The following is an 11,882-nucleotide window of genomic DNA, read 5'->3' on the forward strand; positions in this document are numbered from 1 at the left end:
AAAAAGATTCATTTGAACACTTATTGCTTAAGAAGCAAGTGTATAACGTTAACAGTTCAATCTCTATTACTTATTGCCGTTTCCTTATCTTAAATGTAACGTTAACTTAACCTGAATACATTATATTTTATACAGAAATGTAATACATGTCAATATATGTAAATTACATATATAATGTTAGTGCCCATGTATGTCTGCTGCATATATGAGAATATATGCAAAATTCATATATGTAAAACACATATAAATATATGAAACATATATTTAAAAATATATCAAAAATGGCCGTTTTCATGTAAGTGCCATATATTTTCCCGTATATGCACATAAATGTGAAATATATGTAAGACGCATATATGTATACATGCATATATGACACATATATGTATACATGCATATATGACGCATATATGTATACATGCATATATGACGCATATATGTATACGTGCATATATGACGCATATATGTATACGTGCATATATGACGCATATATGTATACGTGCATATATGACGCATATATTTATACATGCATATATGTACTTATTTCTATAGTACATACTTTAACATATATTAGGGATACAAATCTTATATCTCAATGCCTTGAAATTAAATGCCTATAGTTGGAGATTTTGTCTATTGTGTGAATACCAAATATAGTATTTTAATATAGGCTAGTAATACCAAATATAGTATTTCTTTGTCATTTTTGACAAATACATCCACAAAGTACCATAACCATATGCCACAGCTTTAAAAATTCATCAGTATCACATGCATGTACACTGTAAAACTTTTCACTGTAAATTTACAGTTAAATACTGGCAGCTGGGTTGCCATCCACATACTGTATTTTTACAACATTACTACAGTAAACAGCATTTACAGTACTCCACTGTTATTACCAAATACAGTATATACCACATTTTACATTATTAAACTTGTCGACAGCAATAAATTGTATTTTTACAGGGAATACTGCTTTTATTATTACATAATTAAAATATTATACTTTAAGGTTTCATAAGAGTAGTCACACTAGGAAAAAGAAAACAACATCTTCTGGGTTTTAAAACATTTATTTAGTTAAATTGCCTTCTGTGAACATGTTGGCTGAATTACTTTTTAAACATAAAATGCAATTTTAACACTTAACAACAAACAGGTAACAGTTAGCACTTAATTAAAGGAATAGTTCACCCAAAAATTTAAATTAGCACATGATTTACTCACCCTCAAGTCATCCTAGGTGTATCTGACATTCTTCTTTCAGACGAATACAATCAGAGTTCTATTAAAAAATGTCCTAACTCTTCCAAGCTTTATAACGACAGTGAAATGCTGTTTCTTTTTTGAAGTCCATAAAAGTGCAAACGAAATCCCATTCAAAGTCTGCAAGGTTTCGCAGAAGTGAGGACACCTGTAGGCTTACAGTGGTGTTCTTGTTTTGCACAACTTGGCCAGTTTTCTTTGAAGTTACTTGTCCTTTCTTTGTTTTTGATCCACGTTCAGGATTGATGTCAAGAAAGCGTCTAAAAGGCAGAAAAAAAACAACAATTAAATATTATTAACTGAGTGTATATATTTTGACAAAGAGAGACAGCACAAAAGCTGTCTAAAACTGAACAACATAAAAAAAAAAAAATGCAATGTAGGATGTTGTGGAAAAAAAGAAAAAAAATGCAATGTTGGATGTTGTGAAAAAAAAAAAGAAATTGCAATGTTGGATGTTGTGAAAAAAAAAAAATGCAATGTTGGATGTTGTGATCAATAACTGATATTTTTTCTGCCCTGGTAAAATACATCAACTCAATGTGTCTGTTTACATGCGCACTGTCAACTAACTAAATTTTTGGAAGTGGGGTTGCCAGATTTAAAGTTTTATTCTACAACTTTTGTCTACTCATCACCCAGCTCATTAACAATATCATCCCCTCATCCGGTGCCATCAGAGTATCAGTGGAAAGGCAGTCTTTAGAGTTTCCGTTTATATAGAGCACACACTGCCAGAATCCAGCCCAAACCTTTGTGACAGAAATAATTTAACTTAATTGCAAGCCTTGCAATGTTTATTGCATATTATGACAACATGATTTACCAGACTAAAATGCATGTTTGCACCCAAAAATTTAAATTCTGTCATTATTACTCACCCTCAAGACTTTTGTTCATCTTCGGGACACAAATGAAGATATTTTTGATGAAATCTGATAGTTTTGTCCTTCCATTGATATCAATATCATTGCAACTGTCAAAGCCCAGAAAAGTGGTAAAAACATTGGTAAATATATAGCTACAGTGGTTCAACCTAAATATTATGAAGCAGGGTTTCTGCACATTTTTTAAAGTCAAATTTAAGGCTTTTTAAGACCCGAAGAAATCAAAATTAATACCATGCATTAGGGGTGTGCAATATTGACAAAATGTCTCGATCGATATTTTCAAAGTTTTCTTGATAATAATTAGATAACATTTTACTGATTGTGTTTCTGTGCTTGGTGCCATGGCTTGTTTAGGCCTGTTGACAGCTGACTGACAAAGATATTCATATTTTTCATATTCTATGCAGTGGTCAGTTTACAGCAGTGACAGAAATTAACATTTTTTATTAAGGGGTAATATTTGCCACCTTAAATTGATTTCAAGGGGCATTTTCACCTATATACGGACATTTGTAGATGTTTCAACAAGATCTTTCACATCTACTGCAGTCAGATTCACCCGTGTTCACTCTGAAGGAATCACTCACATGGCTGGGCACTTGTATGACACATCAAGGATGATAAGAGGCTAAAAGCAGGTTTAAAACTTGAAGTCAACAGGGTGCAAATTTTAAAAAGAGGATAACACGGTGTAGGCAACACCGATTTTTGTCGTTGTTCTCTGTATTGACAGCACTCCAAATTTACAAAAAAAATGAGCTCAATGTTAAAATTGACCGGAGTTCTCCTTTAACCCTCTGAGGTCTGAGCTGTTTTCTGGGCCCTGGAGGTTTTCTGACATGCTCTGACATTTGTGGTTATTTCTGTTACTTGTGATATTTTCATGGCTAAAGTCTGATTACACTGTATTCAGCACAAACTCTGCTACAATAATATATCAGCAGCATGTGTGTAAAAGTTTGTAGTTTTGAGATAATGACATTTATGCGTGGTTTGTGAAAATACAAAAAGAAATTCTCACTGAAATAAGGTCATGAAACCCATACTGATTATTTCTTCACAAGACTTTTGAAAATTGTATCACGTAGCCTAGAATATTTGCTCCAAAACTATGTGAAAATCACCCTGACTGCTCATTCAGAGAAGACAATATATTGATTTGAAATTGTTACGACGTGTTTTGTGTGAAAAAGCAATATGCGAAGGGGCGGATCATCTCATTAATATGTAAGGCTTTTTACACCTGAGAAAGACAAAGACACACCCTAATGGCCCTATTAGGAGCTTATCAGGGCCCATCATTCTGACCAACCTTCCACAAAGAATGAGGAGATTTAAAAAAGAATGGCTTTTAGATTGTTTGGATTTATTTACAACACAACATGATCCAAAGAAAGAGACCTTTGTGCCATTCCTAAAAACATTGTACATACCTTTCATTTCCAAGGTGTTTGATTTTCACTTTACCATGTTCATGTACAGAGACATGTACTGTGAATGTTGAAGTCAGCAGGACTCAGTGGCATCTGGGTCCTGAAAAAAAAAAAAAGTGAACACACTGATATCAAGAGAAAGGCCTGCACGATTTTGGGAATACATTTTAGATTTTTCTGGTTAAAATTGCTTTTTAAAATTCACAGAATACACACACACACACAAATGTTTCCAACAATATATTATATAACGAACACCACGTTTGTTGTGCCTTGTAGGCATAGGCTATGCGCAGTGCTGCATAAAATAATAACTATATAGCAGCCTATATAAATCTTCCAAAAGATTTCAGTAACTAAGCTAGAGAAAAATATATTGATTATCATGTTACTTCAAATGTTTCCATTCGTTATGATGATATGAAATGAGATAATAGTAAAAACATGAAGCCGTTTGGAGCGTTTTGCTTTTCCAAAATATGATACATTCAAACGCGATCGCGATCCAAAATGTGATACATTCAAACGCGATCGTGCTCAAATATAAAACATTATGGTTACCATACATATCTACGTTTGACCAGATATCCACAGACACAGTAACAGTAAACACGGATCTAAATATGATAATAGTCACCATATATCTAGCAACAGTTCAACTGCAATGTGAAATTTATGCAACAATAACAAACTAATATGTAAGAATTTCTTACCTTATCTTTCTTGTCTTCAAATCGCGTTCATCTTCTGGGGTAAAGCCAATGTAAGCTCACGACGCGTCTTTCAATCTCGACGAAAAGCAGAGACTAATGAAGTGTTTTGGTGTTTTGTTTTTGAGGTAATGAGCGCGTTCGCGCTCCATGTGGAGATTTGCATGTGAATATCTTTTGCGCGAGTAGGCGTGGTCAAATTAAAACTAATGAGCAAGCGTTTGAGATACTGGACATCTTGTTGGTTTTATACAAATTACTTAAACAGAGAATATTTGTTTTCAGTTTGAATCCGATCATTTAAAAGTACACACTTAAATGTTTATAAAGGTATATGGCTCATAAATGTGTGACAAGTATTCGCTGAGTTTTGTTTCAGTTTATAGACGTGCTCAAGAAAAAAAAGTTCACCGCGACGGAGAGGCAGAACGCACACCCTGTTTATTTTCTTTATTTTTCAAAAGCACAATGTTTTGATTTGATTGTAAGTGGACACATACAAAAGTAGAAATATCACAGATTCTTTTTTTATATTTCTTTATTTCTGTATGACCATAAATGACGGAGTAATTTAAGTTTAAAGTGCTACAATGTGAAGAAAATCCAACAAAACGCGGGGGCGCGTTTGCCGACCTCAGAGGGTTAAGGTTGCACTAGTTACATGGATTATTTAAACAATGTTTTTACTAGCTTTCTGGGCCTTAAAAGTTGCAAAGACGTTGCTGTCTATGGACCCATAGACAGCAACGTCTGAACACAAATTATTTTTGATGAAATCTGAGAGGTTTCTGAACCACCCGTGGTTCAGAAACCTCTCAGATTTCATCAAAAATATCTTAATTTGTGTTCTGATGATGAACGAAGGTCTTACAGGTTTGGAACGACATGAGGGTGAGTAATTAATGACAGAATTTTCACTAATCCTTCAACTGAAAACAACTTGCACTGACATATCTTAAAATATATGACTGCCACTGTTTTATCTCAAGATGCACACCAGTAATGTTTTGTTTTTTTTTATGATACATTATTATAAAATCTGCTTAAATACCCTAATTTTATTAAGGCCTAGACCTGGCTTAAGCTAAGCCCTGTATGGAAACCAGGGCCATATTTTTCATACCAGTAGTCAACATAATAAATACTGTCAAGTCAAGGTTAGTGACACAATTCAGTCTAATATATGTATATGTATATATGTATATGTATATGTATATATATATATATATATATATATATATATATGAATGGCAAATATGCCAATGACTAACCTCTGAACAAACTCAAGGTGCTGCCTCTTCCTGGTACTGCAAGCTGAAGTTATAGGAGGAGGCAAACAGCGCTGCCAGGCCAGTGATGAAGAGGCTGTGATCCTTCACACACACCTTGACCTTCCAAACTTAATATCCAGCACTGGTTGCTTAGAGATTGACCTGTAATGGAATAAAAAAAAATAAAGAATAAATAATATTAATAATTAAAATAACTACTGTGGGTTCCACTGTGGTTCGATGTAGTTGTCTATTCATAGTTCTATGAATTACATTTTTCAACTAAAAATTAAAATTGGTTAGAATGCTAAAATGCACTGGCATATAATTTTGTTTGTTTTAAGCATAAACTCACTTAATTTTGACTTATTCTTTAAGAAAACAAGACAATTTTTATGTGTCTATTAAATGCTTCTTCATGTAAGAATTGTAGATATCTGGACTGGAAACAAAATAAAAACACTAATTAAGAAAAACATATTTTGCAGTGGGGTGAGTAAATGATGGCTTTTCATTTTAGGTTTCATCTACCCCTTTAATGTTTACATACCAGGAAATAAGTCGTGGACTTTCTGGCAAATGTAGATTGCTGGACATCAGCGATGCAAATTCCTAAAACAATTTTTAAAAAGGACAGCACAACCTTGATCAACAGAACCAAAACATAAAACATATTACAAATTAATGAGATTTGCTGAATAATCTCTACTTATCTGCTTGAAGGATAACACCGTCTAACTTCTTTGAATTAGGGAGTAGTTGTAGGACCATGGGATGGCAATCAGGAATAGGCCTACTACATTTGAAAACAGCATTAGGAACATGGATTTTCATGTGCTAGCAAAATTCTGACAACGATTCAAAAGCACGATCACAGAACTGACAGAATTTGACAGCTTTTTTTTTTTTTACCACATAGACTATAACTGTAACACTACTTAAAAGCACTTACATTAACAATGGCCATCAGATTACAAAGCCTAAAACGAAAAAAATATATATCAAATGCACGTCATGCAAATAGCATGGTAAAGGTTGCCTATTATATGAAATGTCGAAGTTAACGTTACTTGGTAAACAGGTGGAACAGAGTCAGTGAATTGCTTGCGCGGCCACGTTAAACCGCGTTCGCAAAATCAAACCAAATACGTGAAAACAATGTAGAAACGCAAAAAAAAAAAAAAAAAAAAAAAAATTATATATTGGCTTACCGTATCACTCAGTTGAACAATTCTCCATCTTCTCAAACTCTAAATCCCACTTATCGTCACGCGCAGGTTAGATTATTCAATGACAAATTCTTCCATCCGTCTTCAGGTAGCTGCTACCGTTAACGTCGTCCTTTTTCTGCTGCGTCACAGGCAACTAATGTTTGAAACACGAACCGAACCTCAAAAAAGCATTAAAATTGCTCACAGATTCGCAGACATTGTTTATCTTGATAACAGGAATGATTATTTGTTCAGTTGAATCCCGCTGACAAAACGAGTTTGCCTGTTGTAGCTGCCTAACGTTACTGTCTGCTGCTGCTCGCATGACGCGTCACATTTGAACTGAATTGAGCGCGAAAGAAATCAATCCCACAATGCAATGACTTTTCAGTCAGTATGATGGTAACGAATTTATCAGGACGAAAACAGAAATGTGCTGTATATTTACAGCTGTTCTGTAAAAGATACATCTTAATACTGTATTATGGAAATACAGTACAATTCTGTAAGAAATTCGTTGTAAATTTACAGTAAAGGGTTACAGTGTATGTTTACATACATTTATTAAATATGTTGAAAACAAATATGTATGTCACATATTTATAATTAATGTTGTCCATATATGCGAGAAACCAATACTATACTGTAATATATGCAGATATATGGTATCATATATGGATGAACTCAAATATTTTCTTCACATGTTTGGACACATAAATGTTCATATATGTTGCAGGCATATATTGTGATCTCAGATAAGTCAAATATATGTATAGATATATGTTGCAGGCATATATTGTGTTCTCAGATAAGTCAAATATATGTATAGATATATGTTGCAGGCATATATTGTGTTCTCAGATAAGTCAAATATATGTAGATATATGTTGCAGTCATATATTGTGTTCTCAGATAAGTCAAATATATGTATAGATATATGTTGCAGGCATATATTGTGTTCTCAGATAAGTCAAATATATGTATAGATATATGTTGCAGGCATATATTGTGTTCTCAGATAAGTCAAATATATGTATAGATATATGTCATGCTATTTAAAATATAAGTACATATATGGCCATATATTACATTTTTGTATGGGGGGCAATACGCATTCGTGTTTAATCAAGACAAAAATGAAAAATAACTAAAATATTGTTATTTATCGGGATTATTTTAAGGTTGAAACGCTTCACTAACAGCCTTACTAAACTGTAAAGATAAGAAACACTATATAAAATATCCTCAGTGGGAACTTCTGGAATTTCTGAGGCAAAATTATTACAGAATTAAACCTTCTTCCGAATTCTCGCTTCCTAGCAAATAAATTAAATTACCCTTAGAGAAAACCAGTCTATTAAGACACTGAATTTTAAAATTACTTACCATAAACCGACTGCTTCTGAAGAAGCTAGAGGAGAAAATCGCGCCCTCTCGTTCAAGTCAATTAAGTGTCGTCGTGTCGTAGGCTACTCCCGGTCGTCCGGCGCATGCGCAGGGAAAATTAAGACTCAGAAGTCTAGTGAACTATCTATTAGTAGAATCAACTAATGTTTTTATTTTATATCAGTGAATTGCCACCAAGCCATTAGTTTAATAAACCTTAACTAAAAATGTTTTGTTATCTGAATGTAGGGGATCTACAAATTTGTGATTAAAATTGTGAAGACTTTTATTTTGACGTTTGACACGGGCGCCGCCATTTTGGGTTATGACGAGTCGCACGTGGAAAGAGTGGAGAAGAGCAGTGGCAAGCTGAAAAAATGAATGTCGATCTCGGGTAGTCAGTCACGATAAAAAGTCGAGTTTAGACCCGCGACATACATAAGAGCTCCATGACGTTGCCTCTGAGTGTTTGTTTATGTGAACAAGGTGAACAAGGTTGTTGAAGTGAGTGTTAAAACAAGTTTTCTGCCGTGTTCGTGCGTGAAGCTGGGCAAAAGACCTGTTAGTTTCAGTAAGTTTCAGTCGCGTATGAGTTAAATACTTCCGTGTTTTATTTGTTTAAAACAGTTTTTGTTTCATTTGTTCAAACGAACTTGAAACAGTGAATGCTGCTGATCGTGTGAAGAGAAACGTTCGCTGAGTCGTCGGATAGGGTCGTGTGTTGTTCGTCTTCTCATTGCGTCTCAATCAGCTGGGATTGCGTCCTCGTTGAATCAAGCTGCCGTCGTCAGGATCGCGAGGACAATCGCTGAGGGTCAATGAGTGAAGAAACAGTACCCTGCCATCCGTTGGTCATCATTCAGCACCTCATCCGCGAACAAAGAGGGGTGATATACATTATTTTCCTCTTTTCCTACTGAACACTGGTAAGCAAACTATAATTTTCTGTCAGTGAGTCATCAGAACCGAACTGTTCAATCGTGCAGTTATTTTTGCTGGAACTGTGATCAGTGAATTTTCCTGCAAAGGGATTCATAGACTTTCTTTTGTGCACATAAACTGAACTTTTTGGCCGTGAACTCATAAATGGACTGAGTATAACTTTTTCCTTTCTTTTCCTGGATTTTTGAATCAGATCTTGGATTTTTGAACCGAATTGAAGTGAACTTCATGTGAATCAAGAGAACTTTATTTGAAAGATTGAGTTAACTGAAGTGAACTGTGAAACGTTTCAGTCTACTTACTAAAAGTGAAACTGATTGTTATTTTGTTGAGATTGAACTGAAACATTTGTTGATTTTTCTCTCTTTATTATTTTCCACATTTTTATTTCACTTTAATTGATTTGCATTTGAAATTGTTTTACACTCCCTGTGAAAACAAAGAAAACAGAATCATTTCAATTCATGGAGTAAAAATAAATGTCATTTTTGTTTGTTAAACTAAAACTGTTTATGCTAATTTTGAGTCACTTATACTAAGGAGTGGGGGCGTCTTACCTATCCTGTTAGATCCGGGGAGGGCGGGTTTTGCAGTCAACTAGGTTTAACTCCTGAGTTTTCTACATACACACACTTCAGGTGGCTGCCGTGTACTGAGTAAATCCTGAAGCCCACCTCGCCGATTCTTGAGCATTACACATTGCAACACGATAGACACCACACACAACAAGCAGTTGTACAAAGACTAAAAGCATTGGGTGGGGGGACTAGGATCCTGTTGCTCACTCAGTCTTCCTTAGAATAGTGCTGAATATTTCCCCCACAAGGCGGTGGCATATTTCCCTCCGCCACATGAACAACATTAGTGCATCTAAGTTGATTTGACAAAAGAAAATATGTTGTGTTAACAAATCATGGAAATAATTTTTTACAGTGTATCAGATCACACTTTTTCTTTGTTCATTTGACTGTTATAAATCAATAACAGCAGACAAACAAAGTCTAAAGTTAACAATATACACTAAGGGTCAAGAGCCCAACCATCACCATAATGGTGGCTTACAATTTGTGATTTTCTCCTTCAGTGATTCTGCTTGTTAACATCAGGTGTCTTCAATAATGCTCAATCATCACTCAATTAATCACTTAATTATCTCATTAACTTTAACACTGCTTCAGTGTTACTTTAACACCATGTAGAGTGGGACCATATGTGCTCTGAGCAGTGTTAATTTAACACTGGGGAATTTACTGTGTGGGTGATGGTTTTGAGGAATTAGTTTTAGCAATTCTGTGTCCACGTGTGGTTTAGACTTCCTACTGTCATGCTCATTACAGCAGAGGCAGCAGCTGCTTACACTAAACTGTGCTGGATAAGATGGTTGGAAACTAGTCTCAGCCTCAGACATCACACCCACACTTCAGGAGTTTCCGTCTGTAAGTCGACATCTAATTAATTGTTTGACTTCTACAAGATTCCCAGGAGACGTGTGTGTGTCTCGTTTTTTAACGGTCTGCATGCCATGAACAAAGCTGTCGTGACGCCAAACCCCCATCACATAAATGCTGGATTTTCAAAAGTATGTTAAGTTTTAGACACTGAAGGTTTATTCACTCATCATACACTTTACATTTTCAGCCCATAAACATGACGCTTACTTTAAACTAACCGAGATTGGTTGCTTAACTTGTGAGTCAGACGGCCTCTTGATTGATGCTTGGTATATATATATACAGTCCCCTCCAAAAGTATTGGAACAGTGTGGCCAATTCCTTTATTTTTTCTGTTGACTGAAAATATTTGGGTTTGACAAAAAAAAATTAATATGAGATAAGAGATCAACATTTCAGCTTTTATTTCCAGGTATTTACATCTGGATCTGATACACAACTTAGAAGATACAATCTTTTGTTTGAACCCACTCATTGCTCATGTGACCAAAAGTATTGGAACATGTGACTGGCAGGTGTGTTTTGTTGCCCTGGTGTGTCCTATTACATTGATTATTCAAACAATAAATAGCACTGAATGTCTGCGCTCAGTTTCAGATTTTGGTTTTGCCTGTGCAGACTGCATTTATAATTAGACGTGTAACCATCATGAAAACCAGAGAACTGTCTATGGGTGAAAAACAAGCAATTGTGAAGCTGAGAGAAGATGGAAAATCAATCAGAGCCATCGCACAAACATTGGCCATAGCCAGTACAACCATTTGGAATGTCCTGAGAAAGAAAGAAACCACAGGTGTACTAAGTAACAGACCTCGAATGGGTAGACCAAGGAAAACATCAGCAGTTGACGACAGAATCATTGTGAGAGCTGTAAAGAAAGACCCCAAAACAACCGTTAGTGACATCAGCAACAACCTCCAGAGGGCAGGAGTGAAGGTATCACAATCTACTGTTCGCAGAAGACTTCATGAACAAAAGTACAGAGGCTACACCAGAAGATGCAAACCTCTCATTAGCAAGAAGAATAAGAAGGCCAGGCTGGAATTTGCCAAACAGTACAGAGACAAGCCTCAAACATTCTGGAGCAAAGTTTTATGGACTGATGAGACAAAGATTAACCTTTACCAAAGTGATGGAAAGGCTAAAGTTTGGAGAAAAAAAGGATCTGCTCATGACCCTAAACACACAAGCTCATCTGTGAAACACGGAGGAGGTAATGTCATGGCTTGGGCTTGCATGGCTTCTTCTGGGACGGGCTCATTAATCTTCATTGATGATGTAACACATGATGGCAGCAGCAAAATGAACTCAGAAGTGTA

General features: G+C 35.3%; 1 long non-coding RNA gene across 2 annotated transcripts; it reads right to left on the reverse strand.

Annotated features, from left to right (window-relative positions):
* Positions 1-1,073: 1,073 nt before the first annotated feature.
* Positions 1,074-7,910, reverse strand: LOC311084648. Of its 2 annotated transcripts, XR_014606561.1 has the most exons (6): positions 6,785-7,910; positions 6,526-6,553; positions 6,124-6,369; positions 5,574-5,735; positions 2,151-2,245; positions 1,074-1,529 (listed from the first exon to the last, which is right to left on the reverse strand). It is a non-coding gene; the product is annotated as an uncharacterized lncRNA (long non-coding RNA). The 2 variants fall into 2 exon arrangements; XR_014606562.1 differs by lacking the exon at positions 2,151-2,245 and having other exon boundaries at positions 1,075-1,529.
* Between the last annotated feature and the right edge of the window lie 3,972 nt (positions 7,911-11,882).

Source organism: Abramis brama (assembly GCF_963993115.1).
Source record: "Abramis brama genome assembly, chromosome: 6".
Taxonomy (NCBI): Eukaryota; Metazoa; Chordata; class Actinopteri; order Cypriniformes; family Leuciscidae; genus Abramis; species Abramis brama.